The sequence below is a fragment of the Lagenorhynchus albirostris genome, chromosome 10 (genome assembly GCF_949774975.1).
Source record: "Lagenorhynchus albirostris chromosome 10, mLagAlb1.1, whole genome shotgun sequence".
Classification (NCBI taxonomy): domain Eukaryota; kingdom Metazoa; phylum Chordata; class Mammalia; order Artiodactyla; family Delphinidae; genus Lagenorhynchus; species Lagenorhynchus albirostris.
In genome coordinates this window covers 83,096,842-83,124,461 of record NC_083104.1, presented here as the reverse complement: position 1 = coordinate 83,124,461, position 27,620 = coordinate 83,096,842, and the positions used below count along the sequence as shown (strand labels likewise).

The 27,620-nt window shown below is 40.5% G+C and overlaps 1 long non-coding RNA gene and 3 other non-coding genes across 5 annotated transcripts; 3 read left to right on the top strand and 1 right to left on the bottom strand.

Moving 5' to 3' along the window:
• Nucleotides 1-8,709: 8,709 nt before the first annotated feature.
• Nucleotides 8,710-8,784, bottom strand: TRNAT-AGU (transfer RNA threonine (anticodon AGU)). The gene has a single exon. It is a non-coding gene; the product is annotated as a tRNA-Thr (tRNA).
• Nucleotides 8,785-11,040: 2,256 nt separating this feature from the next.
• Nucleotides 11,041-11,114, top strand: TRNAI-AAU (transfer RNA isoleucine (anticodon AAU)). Its single transcript has one exon. It is a non-coding gene; the product is annotated as a tRNA-Ile (tRNA).
• A 3,051-nt stretch (nucleotides 11,115-14,165) lies between these two features.
• TRNAI-AAU (transfer RNA isoleucine (anticodon AAU)) lies at nucleotides 14,166-14,239 on the top strand. Its single transcript has one exon. It is a non-coding gene; the product is annotated as a tRNA-Ile (tRNA).
• Nucleotides 14,240-18,392: 4,153 nt separating this feature from the next.
• Nucleotides 18,393-25,878, top strand: LOC132527639 (uncharacterized). Of its 2 annotated transcripts, none has more exons than XR_009543032.1 (3): nucleotides 18,393-18,838; nucleotides 20,257-20,357; nucleotides 25,546-25,878. It is a non-coding gene; the product is annotated as an uncharacterized LOC132527639 (long non-coding RNA). The 2 variants fall into 2 exon arrangements; XR_009543031.1 differs by lacking the exon at nucleotides 25,546-25,878 and adding an exon at nucleotides 22,852-25,054.
• The last annotated feature ends 1,742 nt before the right edge of the window (nucleotides 25,879-27,620 follow it).

Sequence of the window (27,620 nt, the reverse complement as noted above, 5' to 3'; positions counted from 1 at the left end):
ATTTTTTAATACTTCAATTTTTCTTTCATTCCATGGATGTGGGGGAATTGTCTTGTTCTACCTATAAAATCTGAAAAACTTCTCACCACCCCAACTGCTACAGCCCTGCTCCAAGAAACCTTCATCTCTAACATGGAATGTTACACAAATCTCTCAGTAGGTTTCCCTTCTTCCACCTTTTTCATCCCTACAAAACATTCTATGAAAAGCAGTCTGAGAGATCTTTGTGAACCTAAAACACTTTATAGCACAGCTTTGCTCAAAACTGAACCGGCAACTCCTCATTTCATCAGAGTAAATGCCAAAGTCCTCACTGGGCCTACTGGACTGTCCGTGATCTCATTTCTCTGGTTGTACTCCTTCTTGCCTACTCTGCTGCCGTTAATACTGACCCTCTTGTTTTACATCGTATGCACCAGGCACATTGCTGTTTCAGGGCCTTTGCACTGACTGTTCCCCCTGCTGGTAATACTCTTGCTTTGATATATGTATGACTCAGCCCCTTATCTACTTCAGGTCTTTTCTCAAATATCACCTTATCAGTGAAACACGGCCATAAGTATAAACTCCCCTCATTCCAATGTTTCTCCTCCCCTCATTCCAATGCTTCTCCTCCCATTATTCCAATGCTTCTCCTCCCCGTTCTTTATTTTTTTTCCCATATCACTTATGATCATTTGACACACTTTAAAACTAGCTTGTTTATTTTGTGTATTTTCTGTCTCCTCTATGAGAGTGCAAACTCCAATGAGGGCAGAGATTTTTGTCTGTTTACTGCTAGACTTCCAGTACCTAGAGGAATGTCTGGTACATTTATTGAATGGATGACATTCAATAAATATTTGCTGAAAATGAATGAAATGGGTTTTAGTATCCCATTTTGCAGATGAGGAAGTGAGATGCAGAGAGGTTATTAAGTTTCCCAGGATCACAACATAATAAAACCAAGACAGAAACCCAGCATTCATACTTCCTTCCTAAAGATCTTTCTGCTCTTCCAGAGATGCCTTAAGGGTTAGGGATGAAGTTGAGGGGAGAGGATAGGGAAGCAGTGTTGGTTGACTTGGAGAAAGAGGAAGAACTACAGAGGTTGGGATGGTTCAAAACAAACAGCTTCCTCCACAAGAACCATGTATTTGACTAGAACTTCTCTGATGCTCACATTCAAAGGCAGCAATCTATATAGTGTGTCTTAGGGAACACTGTCTCAACATCAGGACCATTGTTCATACCCATTCACTTAAATGAAAAAATTCAAGTCTCCTTTGGTTCTGATATATTCATTTCCCTATTTCCTCCAGGGGAGCAATACCAATAACAAGCATAATGTTTGTGACAGTTATCTCTGGTTACTCTCCATATCCTCTGAGACTCTTCATATCTGGCTTTCTCTGCCTTCTCCCTAATCTGGTAAAATTGCTTTCATATTCTATGCTCAGTATCACCATCTTAATATCCATGTCTTTCTGTAGGCCCACCCTTCTTCTAGAAAACTGCAATAATGTGGAACACTTCAGCCCCAGTCAGTCATGGATGCAAATACTGGATCCAAATTTTACAACCTGGTGATCTTGAGCACTCCTCCTCGTCTGCATCTATAAAACAAGTAAATGATTGTCAATAATAACGGCACCTACCCCCTTACGCTTGCTTGTTAGTTTATACATGAAAAATCAATAACTACTTGATTTAATAGCTGGTAAAAAATGGTAGCTATTACTACTGTTCTAGCTCTTTCTTTCCCATTTTTAGTTTCAACAACATAACATGGGGAGGGAGTCAGAATATGCCACCCCAAAATATGCCACTTTGGCATAAGGATGGTTTTGAAGGCAATGGAGAAAAAGCAAACACAGGAAGGACTCTCAGCCCTCTTCCTCTCTGCCTAAAAGCAGGTCATTAATTTCCCTTTGTGTAGATGTTCCCCTCCCCATCTCCTGTACCAGAAGGAGGAGAACAACACTTATCACCAGAGATGGAAAGTCAACACCAAGATGACTGCACAACCAACCTTACTAAAATACCCCTTATCTTCTATTAGTTGCCCTATGTATTTACCTTCCCAGATTACTGCCTTTGGAAGCCCAAATCCCTCTTTTCTCTGTCTCTACTTCTCTATAATTTATTGCGCTTTGTTAAAACAGTATAAAATCTTTTCAGTCTAACTGCTTCTTTGGGTTTTCACTTCTATTCTGTGAAGTCTCTGTGCATGTAAAATTAAAATATTAACATCAATAAAATTTGTAAACGTTTTCTTTTAGTAATCTGTCCTTTGTCAGTTTAAATCATAGGTCCCAGCTACAGACCTAAGAAGGTAGGGAAAAAGTTTTTCCTCCCTTACACATGGCAGGTGCAAAGATCAGAGCTTTGCGACTTTGAAGAAAATACACCCACTTCCAATAGGATACTAAGGAATGAACAGGTAATGTGGAGCCAGGCGTACTCATGTCTGAGTCATAACACACACACTAGATCCACACTTAGGCCAGATAGGCAATCACTGCAAGACTCAGTATTTCAAATTACTGAGATACTGAGTCTTGCAGTGAAATTAGGAAAAGAATACCTTCCTCAGAGAATCATGGTAAGGGTTCAATCTTAACACCAGTATCTACTGAGTGTCTATTTTGTATCAGGTATATGCAAGGCAGTGTGGATTCATTGATGAGCAAAACTAGACACTGCTCTTACCCTCATGCAATTTACTACATTCCAGTGAGAGAAACAGACATTAAGAAAGTTATCACACTGATAAATGTAAAATGTGCTGGGAAAGAGAATACATGATACTGTGAGTAATACAGGACGTTCACTTAGGGATTTTAAGGAAATCTTCCCTGAGAAAGTAATAATCCAGCTGAGATCTAAGCACGAGCAAGAGATAACTAAGCAATGAGGCAAGCACAAAGTTCTTCAACTAGAGGGGACATCACGTGCAGAGAGACTGATTACCTGAAGACCCGTGAGTATGGAACACAGACTGCAAGAGACAGTGAGCTGTGACATGAGGGTGGAGAAGTACTTAAGAGTTGGTATTTGGAGCAGTTATACGTAATGTGTCATATAATATGACATCTACAACGTGTAGTGTGGTTCAGACTCTTAAAATGCTTGTTTCTGCCTCCTCTTGCCTTTATCTAGACAAAATATCCAGAATATGAGATCTGGTGTGACTTAACCTCTAAGGAAAAACCAGTTAAATTCCCCCAATAAGTTTGAAAGAATTCACCTCAAGGATCGTGAGAACCCTCCTAGAGGCTGGTAGGGGCAAATTCGGAGCCCCTGCTTCCCATTCGGAGATCTCAATCTCTGTCGCCCCCGTGTGGTCACTTCGTGCAGGCACGGATGTTAACTGAGTTGAACGCTTGCAAGACGAAATAATTTCCCTGAAGGTGGGTCTGGAAAGCGGAAGCACCCTTCTTCCTGTGTTATGTCCATTCCAAAAGAAAAAACTGTCCTCCTTAATGGTTTTTAGCAAAATATATCATAAAATATACACAAACAAGTCACCAAACTTCTCAACCCTTTCTTATTTCCGGGAAATCCCTCAAACTGCCCGAATACCTAACTGATTTCAGAAATGGTCAGGATCCTTCCTTTCATCCGGGACGGTCTCCGCCTGAGCTGGATGCCAGATGCCGAGTTTTAGGAAAAAGTTCCGTTGATTTCGCTGAAGAAAAGGAATCAACGACAAGCGAGGGCCCCGAGTCCGCCCTGAGCCTGGGGGTGGCGTGGGGGGAGGCGGTGGATCCGGCATTTCCCCCTGCGGGGGGACACCCACTGGAGTTGAATAGCCTAACATCAAGCCCCGCCGAGAAGCAGACCCAGAGGATCTTCCTGGGGTGGTGGGAACGGAGGGGAAGGGGCGGTCCCGAAAATGCGGGGAAGAGTCGCCTTTCTCCAGTACAGATACCCAGGGTGTTTTTGAGGGCAGGGGTCTTCTCTTACTCAAACCCCCCGCCCCTACTCCTCCCCACAACTCTTCTTCCCCATCTACGCCTGATGAGTTTTGGAACTACTGGATGGTATCAATAGGAATAAGCATAACTGGACAGTTGTGCGGTCGCTGCTCAGTTTCGAAGTGGAGCGCTTTTCTTCCTCTGAAGTTCAGGAGAAAGTCACTTTGCAGAAAACCCACACGTCCAAGGGAGCCGGTGTCTCCCGCGCAGCGCAGGCGGGGTCTTGTGCAGCGGGTGTCTCCTCAGGTTGACACCATTCGGGCCTCTCGGCCCTTCCAGCGGGAGGACGCCGAGTGCAGGAGGAGAAAGAGCGGCCCGCGACCTGCGCGGGAGGGGCGGCGGGGAGACCCGGGCTTCAGCGCAGGTGGCGTCGGGACGCCTTTTCATTTAAAACCCCTGGACCTCAAAAGAAGCGCAAATGTCTGTGTATGTTTTGAAGTCTGGCACCACAAAAAGGAAGCACAGGTTTCGTGCCGAAATGGGAAACAATTCAGAAGTAACAGTAGGAGAAGCCAGACCTGTTTCCGCCTGGTTTCGAACCGGAGACCTACCGCGTAGTTAGGCGAACGTGATAACCGCTACACTACGGAAAGTGGACACACATAACGAACATGTGAAGGTATTCCTTGATGCCCTAGGTCTCTGAAATTTTTCCTTTTTTTTTGAAATTAACAATATTATACATGAATAGAAATGCGTTTACCAAATATATCTACCACAATGTTCAGAAGAAATCTGTTCGAACAGCCAAAAAACTGGCATGCCCCTGAAGGCTTCCCAGAGAAAATGACACCAAATCTAAGACTTCATAGATGAAAAGAAGTATGATGGTTGTAGAGAGGTAGAAAGGGAATTTTGTTACTGGGAACTGAATGACGTGGGAATAGTTCGTGGAGTGGAGCGGGGGTGGGAATCCAAGAATTTGAAGCAAGGCATGGAAAGAAATGAGACTTAAATGGAAATATATGAGCCAGATCAGAGGGAAGAGGGACGTGCCTTCCAAAGAGGGGAAGGTAGATTTCAATCTGAATATGATGAGAGATTGGAGACTAACCTATAATTCTTGGAGTATAGACGTTATCATTGAAGGGTTTTTTTTTTAAATCAAAGCGTAGTTTACATACATTAAAATGCTCTAATCTTAAGGGTACTTATAGCTCAATGGGGAAAAAAATGTGACAACAACTCATTGATTCAATAAGTTCAGCAAATAACAACCAGGATAAACATAAAGAAAACTATAACTAGCCAAATTATGTTGAAATTCTTGAAAAACAAAGATAAAAACATCTTAAAAGAAGCTGAAGAGAAACGATACTACATGTTAGGTTAAACAAAGATTAAATGGAATAACAAATATTAATTCAAAGAAAGGTAGGAAAGGAGAAACAGAGAACAAGTAGGACAAATGGAAAAAAATTATGATGACCAACTTAAACCCAAATATAAATAATTGCATTTAATGTAAATGGAATAAACAATTAAAAGGCAGAAATTGGCAGGCTAAATAGTAAAATAAAACAAAGAAAAACAGGAGCCCTCTGTGTCCTGCTTACAAGACATACACTTGAAAAATAAGACAAAAGATTGAAAGTAAAGTGACGGGGAAAGATAAACCATGAAAACATCAACCATTAGAAAGCTGGTGTGGGTATACGATATGAGACAGAGTAGACATCAAAGTAAAAAGTCATACTAAAGATAAAGAGGAACATTTCATAATGATAAAATGATCAATTTAGCAAGAAGACATATCAATTCTTATATGAAGCAAAACTGAGAAAACTAAAACAAGAACTACAATAAGCACAATCATTGTTGGTGATTTTAAAGACCACTTTGAGCAGCTGATGAGAAATGGACAGAAAAGGGGAAATAAGTAGGGATAGAGAAGATGAACCATAGCTAGTAACCAATCAACTTGACTTAACAGACATTCAGACTACACGCAACTACTGCAGAATTCACATTATTCTCAAGTGCATATTAAAAATTCACCAAAACAAACAAGTGCCTTCAAACAAGTCTCAATAAATTTTAAAGGAATAAAACAATTTTTAAATGTTTTCTGACAATAACAGAAGTAAACTAGAAGTCAATAACAAAAAGATAATTAGAAAATTCTAATACTGGGAAACAAGCATTACACTTCTGAATGAAGTATAAGTACAATGGAAACTAGAAAATACTTTGAACTGAAAGAATGAAAATACAACATGCAACTAAACAGTGCTTAGAGGGAGATATATAGGTTTAAATGCATATATTAGAAAAAGAAGAAAGGTTTAAGATTGGGAAATTTTAAGGAGGAAATTATGTTTTGTATTTTAAGCCAGAGATTTTTGTCTGCTGTGTTGAGAATGGCTTCAGATGGCCAGTCTTGGAGACAGTGAGAACAAGAAGAGGCTGTTGTAGATTGTGGTGAAGAAGAGATGTTGAAGATCCAAATAGGAACCAACAGATGAACAGAAGGGAAGGACATCTCACATATGCTGAAGGTAAAATCAGGAAGACTTTGAGATAATTTGATTGGTCGGGTAAGGCAGTGGGAGGAGTCAAGTTTTACCACAGATTTCCAGTGGGATTGATGATCAGTTGAGCTCATGGTGTACTGTGCAAGTGGTACTTATGTGAAATGCAGGTGGCAATGGAAATATGAGTTTGATATTAGGGAGACACCTCTTTCAGACATGGATATTTTGAAAGATCAGCTCTAGGCAGGCAGCCAAGGAAGGGTCAGCTCCAGAGACTCCACAACAGAGACAAGATGTAAATGTCAGCTCTGGAGAGTGCTGAGTGCTTTCAAGTTTTCCATGTGTGATCGTGGTTTAGGTGCAAGGCTCAGAGAACTTTAAACTTAGCAATCTGTGGATGTTCAAGACTCCTAAGTTTGGTGTGCTGCTTATGTGGAATTGTAGACACAGAGAAGAAAGTATGGTAACAGGAAACAAGGACAGTTGAATCCAGAAGATCTCAGTTGAGTCTGCAGAGTAACAATGTTTGGAAGTAGTTTTCCATAGTGTAGTCGTTATCATATTCACTTCACACACCTAAGTGTGTGGGCACCAAGTGGAAACACTTCTTAATCATTTCTCTCCCCCCAACATTTTCCATCATCACCGTGCCTTACCTTCCACCTTTTTAAGGGACTTTCCATTTGAATCGGTTCACCAAACTTTATCCAGTGCCCAACACGAGAAATGAATAGCTGGCCATGAAGAAGAAAGAACCACACAGCTGGCCTAAGACAATGTCAGGCCTACACTGAGAGCACAAAAGAGGAGCTGTCCGTTTGAGGATCCCAAGCCAGGACACATTTAATGGGGGAGGAAGTTTGAATGAAGAATTGTTTAGGTCAAGAATGAAATAGCATTTCAGTTAGAGAGAAGTCCCTTTAACAAAGACACGATTGTGAATGTCCATGATTTGTTTAAAGCCGTTTTATAGAATAACGATAGTTTTATCATTTAGTACTATTAAGTAGTCAACATTTCTGGAGGTACAGAATATTACTGATTAGATTCAATTCCATTTTAAGGGGTTCTTTAAAATGTCAGTCTTCTGACACATTTGCATACCTGTTGCTCAACAAAGGTGTAATTAATCTGTTGGCCCATGACAGTGAGAAGCAAGAAGGCACTTAGGGTGCAATCATTGCTTGTAGAATTCTGTGCACATTTCTAAGTATGGGGGAGTGGGCATTTGTACAGTCTGAAAAATTATTTTAAGATATATCTTAGAATGCCAAAAGAAACTGCAGATAAAACAGAAACACATTTGTTTTTAGGATTTGATGTGTTTTTCAGAACTTTTATGTAAAAATCTGTCTAGAAAAGAGGCTAAGACTTCAGACCTCAAAATGCTTTTTATATCTGTCTCGAAACTCTTGTTAGATGCTTTATATGTTTTGTCACTAACCATTTTTCTCTTAAGATGGCATCGTATTCTTCTCTTTTCAAAAATTTCAGTGATGTCCTAGAGTCCAGAATCACTTAAAAAGTAGAAACAGCTATTACAATACTCAATTTAAAGTTTAAATTAGGGGTTTTTAGCTCTTTAATTTTTCCCCCTTACCTTCCTCTATTCTTCCTTTAGAATAGAGGTAAGAGCAAAAATGCAAGGGAAAATTGCAGGTTTACTAGGAGAAATGGTGAGTAGCAAGAATGATTCAATGGTAGAGTATTTAAACTCACCCCCATTGACCATGGGTCTCTGTCTTCAGTGCACTATCCATTGTCCCTCAAAGGTACTTGATAAATACTTCTACTTATGACCTTGAAATTAGAAAAGCCATTAGCCATTTAATAGTTCATTGTAAAAGAAAAAATTGAGTGCCAACTCTATTCGAAGTGTGTCTGAGGTTGAAAAAATAATTAAACCTCTCAGTAATCAGGCAAATCCAAAGGATATCTGAAAGGGCATGTATTTAAAGCTGTTGAATCCCCATCACTTGATCAAACAGTTGGATAAAGGGGCAAACCTCTGCTAGGCTAGGCTACCTATCCACTGCTAATATCATGATTCAGACAAATATTCAGAGTCCTTAAATTACTCTTGGTATGTATACTGGGAATGCTTCTCCGGTTATTATTCGACCTTCTACCTCTGTCCTCTTCTACAAGTAACCCGTTTTTCCCAAGCAAAGCTTAAGTCCTGAGTATTGGAAGATTCATCGGGTGTCAATTCACGTTGGAATCACCCAGAGAAAAATACTTTTTTACCACATTAAATCACTCAGCAGGGTAGGAGTAGGCCCCGCTGGGATTCGAACCCAGGATTATCCTGTTTACTAGACAAGCGCTTTAACCAACTAAGCCACAGAGCCTCACTCACTGTGGCATTTGGTTACATATCATTCGAACACAATTTTACACACCTCTGCTCTAATGAATCTAGTAACTGGTTTACCAGGTGATTAAAAAATATATATATATTTTAGAAAAGACACCTTGTCTCAGTCAAAACCAAGGAAAAAATGTTCTTTTGGAAGAATAAATACAGGGACTAGATTAAGATGACTATCTCCTCCTGGGAAATTGTTCCAGCGTGGACACCACTAGATTCACTAGACTGTAAACTCTGGCAGCAGGGGTCAAAGACTTTTGTCCCAAGAGAAAAAATGAAATGGCTTTCTACTAACCAGCATTTTGTTCAAACCACACCTGCTCTCTTCTCTGTTAGTGTGTTGAGGCGTTACTGGTTAAAGATTAGCACATGTCTGACACATGGTTGCTGGAAGAACTGTGTTTGTTGCACCTGTCAAATCATCCTCAGGATGGCAGCACTTATCTCTCCACTCCAGGAATGTTGACTTCTGATGGCTTACTACTGGGTTGGTCTCTGTGCACTGTCCTCAAGGGAAAAGAGGCACCTTGCTCAAAGTTATACCTGCCCCTGGGTGCAGCTCAAATCCAGCCTCAGTTCAGAACATTACTGAAGGGCCATTTCAGGTTCAGATATCCCAGTGAGATCAGCTGAGGCCACTGTTACAACAGCAAGTTCAACTTCTGCCTCCTCCCAATCCTACTTCCCTCACCCTCTCGCTGCTGTTGATTCTAAGAGTGTTCCCAGTAAAACTCCTGCACACAAATCTCCATCTCAATGTCTATTTTCCAGGGAACTGACCTATGACCAAAAGCAAGTGACTGTGGCCTACTATCAAAGTAAGTCTGAATGTGGCCAAATTTTCAAAAATCACTTAACCATACCAAGTACCCTAGTAAAACAGGAATGATGATAGTACTAATAATATTCTGCTCTACAAACTTTCAAAATTTTCACCACAGAACAAAACAAATGAAGACACCTGCAAGTTGATTTGGAAGATGTACAAATTTAGTGTAAGGTGCTAAAGAACCAGAAGAATCATTTACATTTATGATATTAAAAGCAAAGGATTGAAATAGAAAGTTAGAAAATAAATGGCAAATTTAGCTAGTCAAAGGATATGATTCTCATTTCTAGGGGGGAAAAAAACCCCATGAATACCAAATACTAAACACTTTATATACTAGCAGTGCATATCCGAAAGGAAACTATGTAATATATATAGATATATATGCACACATGTACTTATAAATGGCGGGAGAGAGCATAAAGAAGGCTTTTTACAATGTACACAGGTCAATTAACTTCTGAAAAATACTACTACCCCTAACTTAACAGAAATAGTCGTGGTGGGAAGGAGGGAAGAAGTAGAACCCAGCAAAGAGAGCAGAGGGTGACTCAGGAATTAGCTGCTCTACTGGCCCCTCCCTGGGTTGACACCTGCCCGCAGGTGGATCAGGGTGCACTTCGGCCTGGAAAGGGTGCATTTCTCAGTTATGCCTCTGGAAGGAGGTTTCCCGCCTCTTTCCACTGAGTTGCCCAACTGGGGCCTCGGCTTCTCCTTCCCTTTCAGATCCCAACGTTCCTCTCAGGTCCAGATAACTGACCTGACCCCTGACACGTCCTGGCTTCGACATCCTTTGTCTTTGGTTCTACCCAAGGACATGGCCGGTCAGATGCTCTTGAGAAGCCATCCGCAAGGTTCTTTCCCTCCCGCGGACCCCAGCCACTCAAGTGTTCGATGACCAGCACTGCAGCACAAAGGCCGTGACTCCCCCGCGCGGAGAGGGAGGCCCGAAAGCACAGCGGAGGACTCAGGGTCGCGGTGACCGCGGAAGGACCCCGGGGCCAGGCGGCCACAGGGTGCAGGTTCCCGGGTCCCGAGGCTTCCAAGAGGAGCTGACCTGCCTGAAATGGTCTCCAGGAGCAGAGAGGAATCTGGATCCCGCGCGCAGGAGCCGAGTCCTTCGAGGTCTGTGGCGGCTCAATGGTCAGTTCCGTGATCCACACGTCGCGGTCTCAGGAAGCCCTGACTGGGGACGTTGGCCTGAGTCTTCTCAGGCCAGAATCCGATGTTTGAGAAAGATTAAGTTTTCCCGGAAGAAGGACACTTCCTTGAGACAAAATAAGAAGATTTTTCTTCCCTCCTCATCCATTTCCCCAGCCAAAGAAGCAACTCTCTCTTCCCAGTGTAAACTGCAAGACAATGCTGTTTAAGTATCATTGGTAATGTGAAGAAAATTCATATTGATCCGGCCGGTTAGCTCAGATGGTTAGAGCATGGTGCTAATAACGCCAAGGTCGTGGGTTCGATCCCCACACGGGCCAATCCGGTTTGACCTTTTCTGTCCCCCAAAAGAGTAAACCTACCCTAGAATGCTAGAGTTCTGTACCTGGCGTCCGAACTGCAAAGAGGAAGGAAGAGTCTTTGAACGTAGTAGGACTATCACATTTCCTTCTAACTTCCTTGCTAGGGGGTTCTAGAACCTTGCTTCGGTGGAGTAAACAGACCCCCACCCCGCCCCCCGCAAGGCCTGGTACCTTCTCTAGGCTCCAGGCGCTTCTCCAACTCACAAAGCACAACAGTAGCAGAAACCTGCAGGTGAAAGGTACAACAGAGGGCCATTCTTTGTTTATTTCATTTTGTTTTGTTTTCCTGTAAGGAAACTATTTCTTGGAGAAAAAACTGGGTTATTTGATTGCTTCCTCTGAAAACAAATTGTAAAACCACCCATTCTTCATATTGCTCCCTCTGGGTCATTCTGTACTCCCCAGTTCCGTCTAAAGAAAACAAGATTTAAAAATAGAAAGAAAAATTGTCCAAAACTTAAGTAGAAAAAATGACAAAAGATCTTTGTTTTATACACTCTGCACATTTATACCAACATGAAAGGTATACATAACTTCAAACATTTTTAATTTTGTTTTTATTGCATAAATAAGACAATCACATGTTTAAAAAAGGAGAAACTAAAAATAGATACATTGGAATGTTTCGCTTCCATTCTTATCCTCCACCAGCCCTCTTTTCTCCATCACTTCGCATAGGTAAAGTCTGTCCTTAATTTTTCGTTTATCCTTATTGGTTTTCTTTATGCATATACAAGTAAACGTGTATATTGATTGTTATTTTTTCTTGTTTTTCCACACGAAAGATAGCATAATTATTTATTCACTGTTTTGCATTTGCATTTTTCTCTTAGTATATATTGGATGTCCCAAATTGCACTTTCAACTTTGTACACTGTCAAATCAGAGTTTATTTTAAAATGAGTTGGTCCTGCCAGCCAGAAGTTGACTGACTCTGCAAACTTCTTAACCATTGTACAAAGTGTAGGCTTTTCCAACCCAAGGAAGGAGGTGGTGGAGATGATAGCCATAATTTTCTCTTATAATGTGAAATAAAGCACTTTCTTAAGCCATATAATGTTCAAGGAGGTTTGAATATGGGCTCCCAAGCTGCTCAATAATCAAATAAAATTAGGTATAATTTCAACAAATATTTATTGATCTCTCTCACTTTTCAGCATGGCAATTATTGTCCTTCATGAAAAGATATGAAGGAAATATAGCTAATCGACAAATTAGAGTACAAAAAACTGTGTGCGCGTAAATATGATCTCTTAAAAAAAATACACTGCAACTGACTCTCAAATGATTCAGGGGGAAAAAATGAGTACATATGAAGAGAGAACAAAAAACCAAACAAATGTAGAAAATGTGTTAACAATTGCTGAAAATGGATATAGAGTATATAGGAGTTCTTTGTATTATTTTTGCACTTCTTCTGTAAGTCTGACATTATATATATATATGTATATGACCTTAAAAGTGTAAACTCAACGAGAATGTGTACACACATATATTAAAGGACATTCAACAAATGTGCTGACTAGTAATTCCCTGCAGATGGTGGAATTTATGGACCATATTTATTTTCTTCTTTTTGTTTAGCCACACCTTCTAAATTTTCTACAATGAACCTTTATAAATAATTGTATAATATAAAAAGAAAAAAAAACTTCAGAGTAAAACAAAGAGGGAGAAAAAAAATCAATCTCTAGGGTGTTTGCTCTCAATGTACCTCCTTTCCTTATTGGGGAACCAAGAAGAGGAAGTGAATTACTAAATAATAGAGTAAAATTCCTAGAAGGAATTACCCTGCCATAATAATGCAGTGCACATGGCTGATGCTCAGAGTTCCTTATCTGGGATAGGAGTTTTCAGGTCTATGTTACATATTCAATATTAGTGGTGAGATTAATATTAATTGAAAATTGAAGCAATTAATACCCTGGGGTATAAATCAAGATGCTATGAATTTGGTTATTTGAATAGGAGGGTCCTCAGAATGTAGTAATCCAGCAACAAAATGATGAACATGATTTTAAGAAGCAGTTTAGTGACTTAGTTAAAAGGAAGTTCTCTAGAGCTAAATGATGAGAATGCTGATTCTAAATTCTGTCCTTGGTTATTTGTAAAATGAGCATGGTTATAATACCCACCTCATAAGTTAGTTGTTATGTTTAAATATGTTAATTCATTTAAAATACATAAATAGTGTATTTTATTTAGACATATGGTACATATGTCTAAATAGTAAATGTTGAAAAACCAGAACTGCAGTATAGCATAGCAATTCTGGGATCAACCTTAAAAAGCAGGTCTATTTTATTCTCACAACACTACATTCATTCCCAAATTCAATGTATACTCTTTTCCACCTGTCCTAAGAATCAGCTGACTTCTCTCACCTCAGATCTAGTTCCTCTTTTGTTCATGCAAAGTTTTGTTCATTACTATTTCCTGGGTTCATTTTAGAGCTTTTTCACGATGAGTTTTTTTCCTAGCTCAGCCTTATTATCAAGGTCATATGCCTTTTGTTTATCACAAGCATGACATTTCCATTATTTCCTTGTGGAAGGAAGCTTTTAATTTTTGCTCAGGGATGGATGGATGGATTGCTTTAAATTAGTTGTTCTTTAAAAATACTGCTCTTATTCCTTCCAACCACACATTCTTCTCATTCCCAAAGAGTCTGCAGGTTGGAAGACTCTTTTCCCATCTCTTATCATCCTTTACTGTGGTCTCAAAGATGCAAATACATCAAAGTCCTTACAATCGAATGTTTCAATTTGCCATTTTCATTAAAAGTGGTTTTTGTACTTGTTACAAAAGAATTTGCATTGGTTCCAAGAAAGGATGTCCTGAAAGACAAGGTTCATTCTTTACCAACACAGAGCTTTCTTCTTTACTTTCTCTTTTAACGAAAAGTGGGCCTGGTGGAAATACGACTGATGAAATTCCTGTTAATGGTAAAGAAATTCCACGAAGTCAACGCTGTTAAAAATATTAACGAAGAGCCATAATGGGCATGCAGGCCTGTTAGCTCAGCCGGTTAGAGCGTGGTGCTAATAACGCCAAGGTCGTGGGTTCGATCCCCATACGGGCCATGCCTTTGATACCCCCATGGCAACCTCTGACAGTTTTCTTTGCTCATGATTCAAAAGGAAATCATAACTTCTTACAATCATGAAAGCTTGATTATGACCACTTAGATCCCTTCCCTACCTCTGAACTGATAATAGCCAGCAAGGGAACGCCTTTGCTCACTGGTTTAAACCTAAATTTGTAAATTAATCGCCTATAAAGGTTCAGGACATAGATATTTATCATAGACTAATCATGAATTGCCCCTGGAACTTAAAATGGGGGTAGAATCTCCTGAGTTATCCAGTTTATGTGCATGAGTAGTGCATATCTGAACAAAATCAGAATTATATTAAGAAGGAAAAAGGGTGAAATGGATACAAGGTAGCAACTGTGACCAGTAGTATAGACGGGCTTCCTCTACACCTCTGCCACCCCGTTGTAGTGCGCCTTCAATACACTGGGCCTGCAGCACTAAAAGCTACATTTCTCAGACCTCCTTGTCACTAGGATTCCCTGTGTCACGTAGCTTTGGCTGAGCAGACGTACTCGTGCGAGACTTTGGAGAAATGAATATTGTGAGATAAAACCTGGATAGCTCTTCTGGCATATGTCAGTCTAAATAAAGAGGTAAACTGAGGCAAGTTAAAAGGACAGAAATTGAGTTTATTTGGGAATAGCAGAGGAATTGCAATTCAAGAAACGCAACATGTAGCAAGCCACGGGTGGGTCTGTTGAGGGCTGTATTTACGGGCAAGGAGCGTAAAGGGGGGGAAGTCTAGCCAGATTAGCGGCTATCCATGGATCAGGAGATAAGTCTCTGTCTTCTGTAAATCAGGCATTTAGGGGAAATCAGTCCCTCAGTTCTTATCTTCCATTCTTCTGAGGGTGCATGTGTGAGATTCTCTATTTCATATCCTCTGGTTCAATTTTAGATTGAAATCCTTTCACACGTGCGTGGTTGTTGGGATATTTTAGTTTACCTGTAGCTACTGTCTAGGATTTTGTGGAACCAGAAGTGGCAGCAGTAAGATTTCTACCGAAGCATTTTCATGGCTGGGTGCTTCTGACAGTGTAGTATCCACACTTGATTCTGGTCTCCAAGAAACTCTGTAAACTCATAAGAAATCCCTTTTAATTTTACTTAATTAGAGTGGATTCTATTTTCTGAAACTGAGAACACTGATTAGCTATCGACATTGTCTGCTGCAGTTGTGGTAAAGATAAATGATGGGAAATAAAGGCCAAAAAAAATCCAGTTAAAAAAGCTGTGGTCCATATTTGAGGTAAAGTAAAACTTAAAGGAGTTTAGGCAATTGATGGAGTATAAGAGAAGGCCTTGACGTTGGGAACACTGTGAATGACTTCTGACTTTTTAGCTGGCTTTTGCACAGTGAGGCTTACCCATCATAGATCAGCCTACAGATCCTACTCCTTCATGGACCTTGATCGTTTTACTCATCTATCTGATTGACAGACACCAGATTTCTCTCTTTTCTTTCCTGTGCTGTCCCACAGCCATGATAATCTTTTCTCTTTACCCATTTCACTGATTACGATCCTTGTTTCTCTTTTTATATCTCTATGCTTGTCCACATTCCTTGATTTTCTTTTTGCCCCACTACTCCATCCTAGTACCATTAGCCACCGTTACCACTATCTGAGATACCTTCGCATTCTTACCTCTTTCCTACTGTCCTACTCTTTCATTCACATAAACTTCATACCCAGATATCAGCTTTCCCAAGACAGCTTTCCCAGACCGGGCCTGTTGGAAGTTTGTCGCCAAACCTTTGATGATAACATAATGCTTCAGATGATCTATGTCTATGGAATTGGTAACACATGGACCTTAGATACCTTTATCTAAGAGATATCTAAGGGATATCTTTTATCTAAGAGATATCTTTTAGCTAAGAGAGTTCTCCCTCAAGCCCCTCCTTGTTACTCACCTGTGACCTCAACAGGTTTCCAATCTGTGCACAAAAATAGGCAAAGAGTTTGCCTTTATGGAGCTTTCATTCTAGTGGGAGAGACAAACAAGTAAACAAATGAAGGATCAAGATAATTCTGAGTAGTGGTAGGTGTATTATACTTATGAGAAAATAAGACAGGGTGGTATGATGGAGAAGACTGGGTGGAAAACTATCTTAGATGGGGTGGCCAGGGAAGGGCATTCTGCAGAGGTCACTTTCAAGCTGATAAGGGAATGTGGAAAAAGTCAGCCATGAATGATTTGAGGCAAAGCACTGGAAGAGAAGGCACAGCAACTCCAAAGGCCCTAAAACCAAGTGACCTTGCAATGCTGTAGGGACAGATGGCCAGTGTGGCTGAAGAAAGCTGGTAAGGGAAAGGATCTAGTACTCTGGCTTTCCCTGCTCATATAAATCTTGGAACAATCTCTAGTTTCAGGTGGTCCAGCTGCAAAGTCTGCTGTTGTGAGGTAGGTTTGCTGATCTGTGGGCTTTGCCATTAGGAAATAGACTGAAGCTGGTGAAGGCTGGAAGAGTATGTTGGCCCCAAATATGCCATTTTGGCATAAGGATTATTTTGAGCTAAAGGCAGTTGAAAAATAGCAGCTATAAGAAGAACACTCTAATTTTCCTTCTTTTTCTTTAAAGTAGGAGATAAAATTTCCATGTGAAAGATGTCTTCCTTATACTCTGAGAAAAGTAACATTCCTATTATTAAGGATGGAAAGCTGAGGCTGAGGGAAGTCTTTACAAATTAACCCTTATCTCCCTAGTCAGTTCACCCAATTAACTATCCTAGCCCAAGCCCCTTTGCCTAGTCATGGTTTCATAATGTTACTACTCTTTTTCTGATTCAGTATATATGCATCAACTCTTAACTGCTTCTTTGGGTCTTCATTTCCTTATGAGGGCTCCCATATCACAAAAACTTAAATACATTTGTATATTTTTCTCCTCTTAATCTGTCTTTTGTTACAGGGGACCTAGCTGAGAATTTCGAAGTGTAGAGGGAAAGATTATTTTCCCTCCCCTACACTGGAGTGAGTGACTTGAGTTTTCTGATGTGTGCATTCTTAAAAGTCCCTGGGAAACAAAATCTCAGGTTTCTTCTACAAATACATGAAAAGGAGAAAGAGAGAAACTATAGTTTCAAAAAACTTGAGACATATATGTCCAATGAATTGTTTGTAAAACACATAGATATGATATATATATCTTGTATATATGTATGATTTTTATAATATATATTATAGAATATATTTACAAAATATATAAAACTGGTGAAATTTGAACAATGATTCGATACTTGATCTTATTTTTTTATTATTTTTAGATGTGATAAGGATATTGTGATTATGTTTTTCAAAAGCATCCTTATCTTTTAGAGATACTTTAGTTTCAGTATTGTGTCAGTCATATAGGAGCTAAGCAGAAGGAAAAATCAGTAATACTGATTTTCTATTTAACATACTGTACTCATTACGGATTTTTTGCATTAATTTTCATTTAAAAATATGGCTTTAAAATATCATGTGTCTATTGTTAAGCTTTTTGGCAGCCTCTTAAATTTTGTGCCCGAGGCAAGTGTCTAACTCGTTTCATCTTAGTCTAGGCTGTGTTAAATTTGCCAATGACACGTGTCTGAGATTTACTTCAAACAATGTGTCTGGAGGAATGAGGGTTGGGTTATATGTTAATAAGATTGCCGTGAGTTGATAATTGTTGAAGGTGTGAGATATGAACATCGAATTCATTGTACTATTCTATCTTTGCATATATACTTTTTTTTTTTTTTTGCTGTTCGCGGGCCTCTCACTGTTGTGGCCTCTCCCGTTGCGGAGCACAGGCTCCGGACGCACAGGCTCCGCGGCCATGGCTCACGGGCCCAGCCGCTCCGCGGCATGTCGGATCTTCCCGGACCGGGGCACGAACCCGTGTACCCTGCATCGGCAGGCGGACTCTCAACCACTGCGTCACCAGGGAAGCCCTGCATATATACTTTTGAAGTTTTTCCCAAATAATTTATCTGTGAAACCTTCCCAGCACATTTAGAACGCAAGGCCTAGGACCGAGTTAAAGGCACGTGAAGCTTTAACAGCTAGAAATAACCACAGAGACGCAGAAACCTCCCAGGTTCCTAGAGCGGACCTGGAAATGACGTCAGTGGAGGTAAACCGTCGTTTATTCAACCCCAGGGCGGAAGAGTTCGTCGTTTTGTGTTCCGGTCAGTGGGCCTCCGCGGACTCTGGAACAAACACCCTGAATCTCGTGCTCAGGCAGCACCGCCTGGTTCTTCCAGGCGGCTTGAGAAGGGCTAGGCTTCGGAGCCTCCAACCTGACAAAGGTGGGACTTGGGCAAATGTCGAGAGGCCTAAGTCTGGGACTAAAGTTGGCCCCCATGGCGCACATTCTTGGTCAGAAGCAGCAGATTTCAAAAATCAGGAGGTGTCGGGGCGGGCGGGGGATGAAGGCAAGTAAGCTCCGGCGCTTCGCCTCCTGACCCCAACACAGCCTCCGCGGATTTGGGAGCGGAACGGAGTCGACGGCTCTGCAGAGACGCCTCTGGCCAGAGAGCAGATGGCACAGGCCTGCACACTCGCCATCAATACGGTCCATCTGGAAGCGGCCTGGCCCAGCGGATGGTAATAGGTAACGAGTCACTATTTATGGGTGTGGTTATGAGGGGCGGACGCATGCAGGGAGGCATTCAGGCTCTTGAGCGACAGGTGCTGGAGAGTCCGCATGCTCTGGGTAATAATACTTGGTGGAAAACTGTTACCCGCAAGGCAGAAATGTTGCGACTGTGTTGAGTGCAGTTTGATGATTCTGGGTATCAAGTAAATATGAGCTGTGTAATGGTAAAGGGGGAGGTGTTCGTCATCAGACAGTACGTCTCTACAGCCAGCCTGCCTTCACTTTAGAACCATCTAGAGAGCTTTTAAATTTCCTAGGTAGTGCTAGTGTGCAGCGGGTGATAATAACCACTGAGGTGCTGTCAGATTCAAGAAGTGCATCTCACTCTTTACTCTCTGGGCAGAAACCATTCTTCTGACACTGTCTAGTCGAAGCATTGGGGCCTAACTAGCACTTAATTTGTGTGTAGAGGTTCTCCGAATGAAATTTATCAGCAGGGTCCAACACTTGGATAATACAGAGTAGAAGAAGACAGTTCTCATTTTATGCTGTCTAATCTGAGGCACTCAGCAATATTTTTCTATGTTTAAGCAGATATTTCTTCAACAAAAAGAAAGAAAAGCAAGATCATTGTTTAGTATAAGAATCAGGGATGTTTGAAGATATGGTTGAGGATGTATTTGCCCTCAGGTTTCATCCTTGTGGTGGCATGTGTCAGAATTTCTTTTCTTTTTAAGGCTGAATATTATTCTGTTGTATGTATATACCACATTTTGTATATCCATTTGTTCATTGATGGGCACTTGGATTGCTTCCACCTTTTGGATTGTGAATAATGCTGCTATTGCATATGGGTGTACAAATATTTCTACGAGACCCTGCTTTCAATTCTTTGGGGTATGTACCCACAAGTGGAATGGCTAGATCATATAATTCTATTTTTAATTTTTTGAGAAACCTTCATACTGTTTTCCATAGCGGCTGCTCCATTTTACAATTCCACCAACAGTATGTAAGGATTCCAATTTCTTCTCCTCCTTGCCAACACTTGTTATTTTCTGAGTTTTTTGATAGTAGCCATCCTCGTGGGTGTGAGGTGGTAGTATCATTGTGGGTTTGATTTGCATATGCCTAATGATTAGCGATGTTAAGCATCTTTTCCTGTGCTTATTGGCCATTTGTATATCTTCCTTGGTGAAATGTTCAAGTTCTTTTTCCATTTTCTATTCAAGTTGTTTTTTTTGTTAAGTTGTGATTTTTTTTTTTTAATTGAAGAACCTCCTTCATCTGCTATTCTTTGCAGGGATGGTAGATAAAAGAGAAGATACGCTCAGAAATAAGTCTTGAATCATGTTCAATTCTTCTGGCTTTTTTTTTTTTAGTATATGTGTGTAGAGAAGGTAACACTTAAAAAATGAATTCTTGTTTTCCAGATGGACAAGGTGAAGACAGAATTCCCAGGCAGCAGGATGGTAAACAGTGCAGATCTGAGAAACAGCCTGCTGACCTCTGATAACGTGTATAGCAACAGCAGGTAAGTCTGGAGAGAAAGAACTTTATAGATCATGTAGGAGACTTAGACATGCATCTTGTAGCCCAGTGCTGTCCAGTAGAACTTTGCATAATGGTGGAAATGTCCTACATCGGTGTTGTCCACCATGGTAGTCACTGGCTACTTGTGGCTATTGGACGCTTGAAATGTGACTAGTACTATTGAATTTATTTTATTGAATGTTTATTAATTTTATTAGCTCCATATGGCTAGTGGCCACCATATTGGACAGTACAACTCTAGGCAGTGGTTTTAAATGAGAAGTAGCATAACCAGATTTATATCTTAGAAAGATTACCTTATAGTCAGAATGTGGAGAATGTGTTGGACAGGCACAAGACCCCAAGCAGTAAAATCAGTTAAGAAACTCTTGAAATAATCTAGGGAAGTGTGTATAAACTTTAGCCACCTCCTCAGTTAACAGCCCTTTATTCTCTTTTTTTTCCATGTATTTGTTAGGTTGTTTATATGATTAGAACCCCAAAGAACAAGTAACAGTGGTTTAAGTAGGATAGAAAATTTATTTATCATGTGAATGTCCTGCTGAAAGGCAAGTCAGAAATTTCTGGAAGCTCTTCTCCAAAAAGTTCTCCAGTGGCCTGTGCTTTTCTTGCTGCTCTGCGATCTCCAGAGTACTATCCTTGTCCACATGGGCAAAACCAAATCACAGCCTATAGGAAAGGGAAGGAAAATATTGTGACCAAGCAACTTCCTTTTAAGCAACATGACAGAATGAAAGTTGCCCACAACACTTTTGCTCACACTCTGTGTTAAGCTAAAACTTGGGACATTCTTTCTGACATCAGAGGGGCCATATATTTAGGAAAGTGTTTGTTAGTATGAAAAGCATGGGCAAATTTTCGGCCACAGCTCAGCCTTTATATAATCGTGTCCTTGCATGGAGAAAGAAGGAAGTGGTCTTTGAATGTGAGGAATAAGAGAAAACTTTTGTACAACATCAGAGAATCCTTGCTGTACTAGTCTGCTAGGGCTGTGGTAACAAAGTACCACACCTGGATGGCTTAACCAACAGAAATATATTGTCTCACAATTCTGGAGTCTGGAAGTCCAAAATCAAAGTGTCAGCAGGGTTGATTCCCTCTGAAGGGCAGTGAGGGAAAGATCTGTTTCAGGCCTTTCTACGCTTGTAGATGGCCATCCTTTCTCTATGTCTCTTCACATTGTCTTCCCTCTGTGTCACTGTGTTCATCTTTCCTCTTTTTATAAAGACACCAGTCATATTAGATTAGGGCCCACCCTAATGACCTCACTTTAACTTTTCCTCATTTTATTTCTTTAAAGACCCTGTCTCCAAATAAGGGTCACATTCTGAGGTACTGAGGGCTAGAACCTAAATGTTTGAATTTGGGGGGAATACAACTCAACCCATAATACCTAATAAATATCCGACCAGAGTTCACATCTCCTGACACCAGGAATCCATATTCCTTAAGGAAACCATTCATAATAACATTTAACATGGTTTTATGGCAACCCCAAATAAGTTTGTCAACTGCTGCTCTGTTTTGATAGTTAAAGCAGAGGTGCCCAAAGTACAGACTTCAGTGTTTTAAACAGTTAGAAAAGAAATAAATCCAGTCCTGCCTGTCTTCTTTAAATAGTCATCCAGTTTCTTCTGTCAGGGAACCTAAATCTCCAGTTATTAATGCCAGCCTGAAATTCAGGACAGAAGAACTTAATTCTTAAGTTAATGCTCCTTGTTCCGCAACTTTATATAAATGAAACAGGAAGAAAATACACGAAGAAGCCTTTTTTAAAGAAGTATATGATCTATTTGGGAAGTCACATTAAAACACAGGCACACCGCAAGAACTACCCTGTAGGACTACTTATAAACAGGTATTTAAATAACATAAGCAGCATTTACAAGTTCAGTAGAATCTTTTAAAAAAGGAAGAGAGAGAGCAATTAAGAGGCTTCCATGCTCTCAGGTTTTTTGATTTCATGTGATGGCTGAGAGATGGAGCATGCAGAGGAGTAGACATCCTTTTTGTTAAAATATTTGGATGCTTGAGTCAAGAAATGTGGGCTTGAGAGCCATATTTTTTTGATCTTTAAATATCTAATGAAAGCTGTGGACTGACTCCTCAAAAAAATACACATACATTTGATATTTTGCATGAGTTTCTGTGTGTTCATGGATACCCTTTAGGCAGATGCTGTATATTATTTATCCTAAACTCCTTTCTTCTTTGATTTCCTCCACCATGGTAGCTAGAAAGCCAAAATCCTTCCCTTTCTTCTCTCTTGTAGTTGGGGTGGGATGTGAGCTGGGTCTGACCACTGAGATTCAAGTGAAAGTCGCTCGTGGGGGACTTCTGGAAACGTTTTTAAAATGCGAGTGACTTCTCTAAAAAAATAAAATATAAAGGGAGGGGCTGTGACTTGGCTGGCGTGCTCCATCAACTCTTTACCCTATATCCTTTGCTCTTCTCTCTCCCTGTCTGGAATTCAGACAAGATTCCTGGAGGAACAGCAACTATTATAAGTGTGATGATAAAAGCCACGGAACAAAGACAATTGAGCAAAGAAGACAGAGGGAGCCTCGGAACTTCATGACATTCTTGAACAGCGGCACCAGCCCTGGACGATTGACCTCAGGACCTCTTGCTAAATGACATATACTAACTCCTTTCTGTTTAACCCACTGGAGTAGAATTTTCTTTTGCAGTGAATCCAATCCTGACTGATAGGCTAATATGTATTAGCACCTGTTGTGGGCCAGTGGAGTTCTAAGAATGTTTATGTACTAACGTTTTTAATCCTCACAATGAATGACTTTATGAGATAGACCAAAGGTTCTCAAAGTGTGGTCCCTGAGCCAGCAGCATTAGCATCACCTGGAAACTTGTTAGAAATGCAGATTTGGGGGCCTGACCCCAGACCTCCTGAAGCAGAATCTCTGGGAGTGGGGCCCAGCAGTCTGTTTTAGCAAACCCTCCAGGCGATTCTGATGTATGCTGAAGTTTGACAACTTTATCTCTGTAGATAGGGTATTGTTGTTGTCCCCATTTTACAGATAAGTAGACTGAGCTGAATTTAAGTCACTTGCCCAATGTCACACAACCAGCAAGACTTGACTCCTAAGTCTGTTTGTAGCCACTATGTTACACATGTTAAGAACTCCTGCTCTAAAGTAGTAGTCTTCAAAATTTGAAAGCATGCTCCTCTGAAAAATTATGTACCCCCCTGTTCAATTTTAGATCAACATCTAAAAATTTCACATAAGTTCAAACAGTTGTAAAGAATCTGATTTCCAGTACATTGTAAATTGTGCCATTTCAAAATGTGTTCCATCACTCTTCTAAATGAATCTAAATACCATAGTGATTATTTTTTAAATGGACTATCATCTATTTAAAAAAATAAGTTTTCTCTAACATTTGAAATTTTACATCTTCTCTTTTGTATTTGAACTCGTATTTTCATTCCCCTACCCCACAAAAATACATTCTATTGTAACATGGCTGTTTTTGATCTACTCTGTTGTGCTCTACCCCAGGCTAACTGGTTCATATGTCAGCTCATCTCAATTTGTTCTCAATTCTTTACCAGGAGTTTGAAATGACAAACTGAAACATTATTTAAATCTCCAACCTCCCCCTCTTTATCTTCTTATTCCCCTGCAGCTGAAAATGTCAAATAGCCTAGGGGAAGAATGCTCTATGGGCAGTAAAATGTATTAAAAGAAAATCTAATCAGAAGATCCTAGCACTGTCATAAGTATATACATAGAGGGAAACAGATAAATTTAAAAATGGATACAAGGATATGTAGAAATTAATAAATGACAAAGTTGATATTTCAATTCAGTAGGTAGGCAAAATTGATTTTAAAATAAATTGTGATGCTATAACTAACTTTGCCTATTGGAGAAAACAAAGATGGACATTTACCTCTCAGCCAGTAATAAATCAAGTTCCAGATAGGTTAGTGACTTAAATACAAAATATAAAATAATAAAACATGTAGTTGCAAATAATAAAAGAACTCAGAAGAAAAATATTTACTTGGAAACTATTACATAGGAAAAGTTTGAGCAACAAAGGCTTAATAAAAATATGCTTCGATGAAAGCCTACAAAATCATAATAAGCTATCTTAAATCAGATGTACACAAATGGGAAATTCACAGAAGGAAAAAATCCACCTGAAAATTAGAAATGAATGAGTCTGAGAATGAGATGATGGTGAGGGGGCTGCTTTGGTCCATCACTTCATTGTTTTAACCAAGGACAGTGTCTTCATGCTATCTTAATTCCTTAGTCTATGAATTGCCAAATATTTTGATGCTCTTACACACTGCTTTCCAGTGGTCTTCTAAAATGTTTCTTAATAAATTTAAATCATTCTAAAGAATGTAATTGCCAGTATATGGTAAGATTTGAACATTAAAAGAGTCCAATCCATCATTGATTTTTTTCCATTGGAACCTAAGAGCAATTTGATATACCCTAGCATCCTTTAAAAATGTACTTGGTATACGTTTATTTAACAGTCGAAAAATGTTCATGAGTTATTTTTCTCTTTCAAAGGCATTTCTGTTCTATAGCTGCATGGAATTTTATCCCCATATATTGCATTTTTTATGCTTAAAGGCTGTGACTGATTATTATACTACTCCAAAACAGAAAAATATATTAAAAATGAGATATGATATTTAGTTATTTCCAATGAGTGTCTTCGTATTTTAAGAATCTCCCCCCGCCCCGCCCCCAGTTTGAGTTGTTTTCCAGTTTAATAGTAACATGTGATCAATAAAAAGTATCTCAAAGTATTTTTGAGAAGTATTTAGTATATGAAGAGTAAAATTGTATTTGAACCTAATGAAAGGGACAGGACTTTTCCCCCCAAGTTAGCTCATGTGTCTGCGGATGAAAATTTCTAGGAGCTGGAATGGGAAAGCTTCCGTAGAAATAGCAGAATTATCAGAAATTTGCAGACAGATGGATAACCAGGTAAACCTCAGGTCCACAGCGAGATTTGAACTCGGATCGCTGGATTTAGAGTCCAGAGTGCTAACCATTACACCATGGGGCCTGTTTTTGCGTAGTGTTTGCTAAATTCTTTGATGATATAGTTCTTCCTCCCTAAGTCCCTTTATCTGGTTATCTGAAAGGTATAAGCACATTTTGCTTTTCTTCCTCTAGGATTAAGTCATGGACGCTTACCTGTCACATGCCTGCATCCATCCCACAGAGTGCTCGGTTTTGTGACAAGTGTGACAAGTGTACTATTACTTCACCCAAGGCTCACAATCGCCCTGTGAGGTGGGAGGCATTATCGCTATTTTACAGGTGAAGAAACTGAGGCAGAGACCTGGTGTCTTTCACCCTACTTTATTGGATCCTGTTGCTTTCACGAAAATTCGTCTTTTTCTAGGGTGATAATCTTTCTCTTTTACGGACGCGTTACGGAAAGATTTACCAAAGTAGCAGAGGAGACATTGGTGTTTAAGAAAAAACTGAAATAAACATGCTTGGAAGACGCGGCTGGAGGAAGGATCCCTGTAGTCCTGGGAACACAACTCAGAGTTGGGGGGCGGTGGGGGGCAAGCAGAAAGGAGAAGCGCTCGGGAGTTTTCCTAGGACCGAGTCCAGCCCCACGGCCCTCCTGCTCCCCTTTCACCAACGGGAAATATGAGCAGAGGAGACTCCCAAAAGGGCACAAAGAAAATTCCCGCCCCGCCTATCACATCTATTTCCCGCACACACATAGGCGCCCACACTTTGTGAAAACCCACAAGACAAATCAGTTTCTGTGATGGGTCTTGGTGAATGTGCTGAGTCGCATCCTAATCCAGTATTCACAAACTCCTTGCGCTGGCTTTTCACTGGCTCAGAGCGCGACGATATCCTGCGCAAGTTTAGGAGTGAGTGCCTAGCAAATTCTTTAGTGGTATAGGGGAGTCCAGTTTTGCTCCAAATATATTTCCAGGATTTCAGATTTTAAGCGAAGATACGCTGGAGGCGGGCTTCGAGGACGGCTCGCCCTCTTGTGGACACAGACTATAAAGCGCAAGCCCTCCCTCCCCGCCCCAAACAAAACCCCACCAAATACCCCAAACAAACCAACAAAAAACTCCACAACCCTATAAGTATCCCTGTAAACACCAGGCTTCTTGCAGGATTCCCTTGCAGAAGGATTTTTTAAGGGTGGCTTTTACTGGAAAAATCTTAAATTGGTTCTTTTCTGGAAAGCTGGGTTGGGAGTTTTCCTCAAGCTTAGAACAGGTGGAGAATGGCCAAGGACGGTTCATTTTTTGCATAGAGTGGGTAGGAAACCCTCAGGAGAGAGGGTAAACATCCTCCACTGGAGATTCTAAACTGTCGAAACCTGGCAGATTCAAGAAAAATGTCCTTACAAAAGAGATGCTTTTAAACCTGTGCGGGGAAAGCCAGGTAGATTCCTCTTCCCTCGGCATAACCGGTCAGCGACGAATACACCAGTTCAATTACATTTTCCAACGCCACAGGGAAGAATAGTCCCAATGGCCTTGACCCTGCACGGTTCCCGATATGTTAGCAAAAGTGCACCACGTGCAGGAAGGTGCCTGTGACTTGTGCAGCAGTGGCTCCCCGTCTAGCAGAGAAAAGCATCTGTACTTCTCCAGGGCCACATCCTACAGCTTTCCCAGACTCTTGCCCCCAGGCAAACTGTGATGAGAGCAGCAAGTGAAACCCTTCTGAGTAGGGGACAAATAAGTGCAGCGTTCAGAGGTTAAGGTCTGTCTCTTTCCTGCACCCTCAGAAAGGGAAAAAGAACACCTTCAGCCTAAATCCTAGCTTTCTGTGCAGCGCTCAAAAATCTTCAGCTGAAGGACAAATGTGTAATTAGTGCTTTCCAGAGGCTAAGCCCATGGCAGGCACTGGCCTCCCTACAACCAATAGGTAACCGAAACTAGGCACATACAGACTTCAGGAAGACAGGGCAAGAATGTAGTCAAAGGAGACTTTCTTTTCAAACTCTCATTCAAAAGTGCAAAATTCAGTGCTCCAATTATACATCCCCCCCACCCAACTTTAGCTACCGCTGTGGTCTCATTAAGACAGAGTCATGGTTGACATTCACCTTCAGGGAGGCTTCTGCTCCAGTCTTGGGCAAAGACTTGTTCTTAGAGTCACTGTAGACTTGGGATCATTGAAGGAAAAGAGTGAGAAGAAATCTGGGAAGAAGTGGAGCAGACAGATTTGGAACCAAGCGGGGACATGAACTGTCCTGGGTT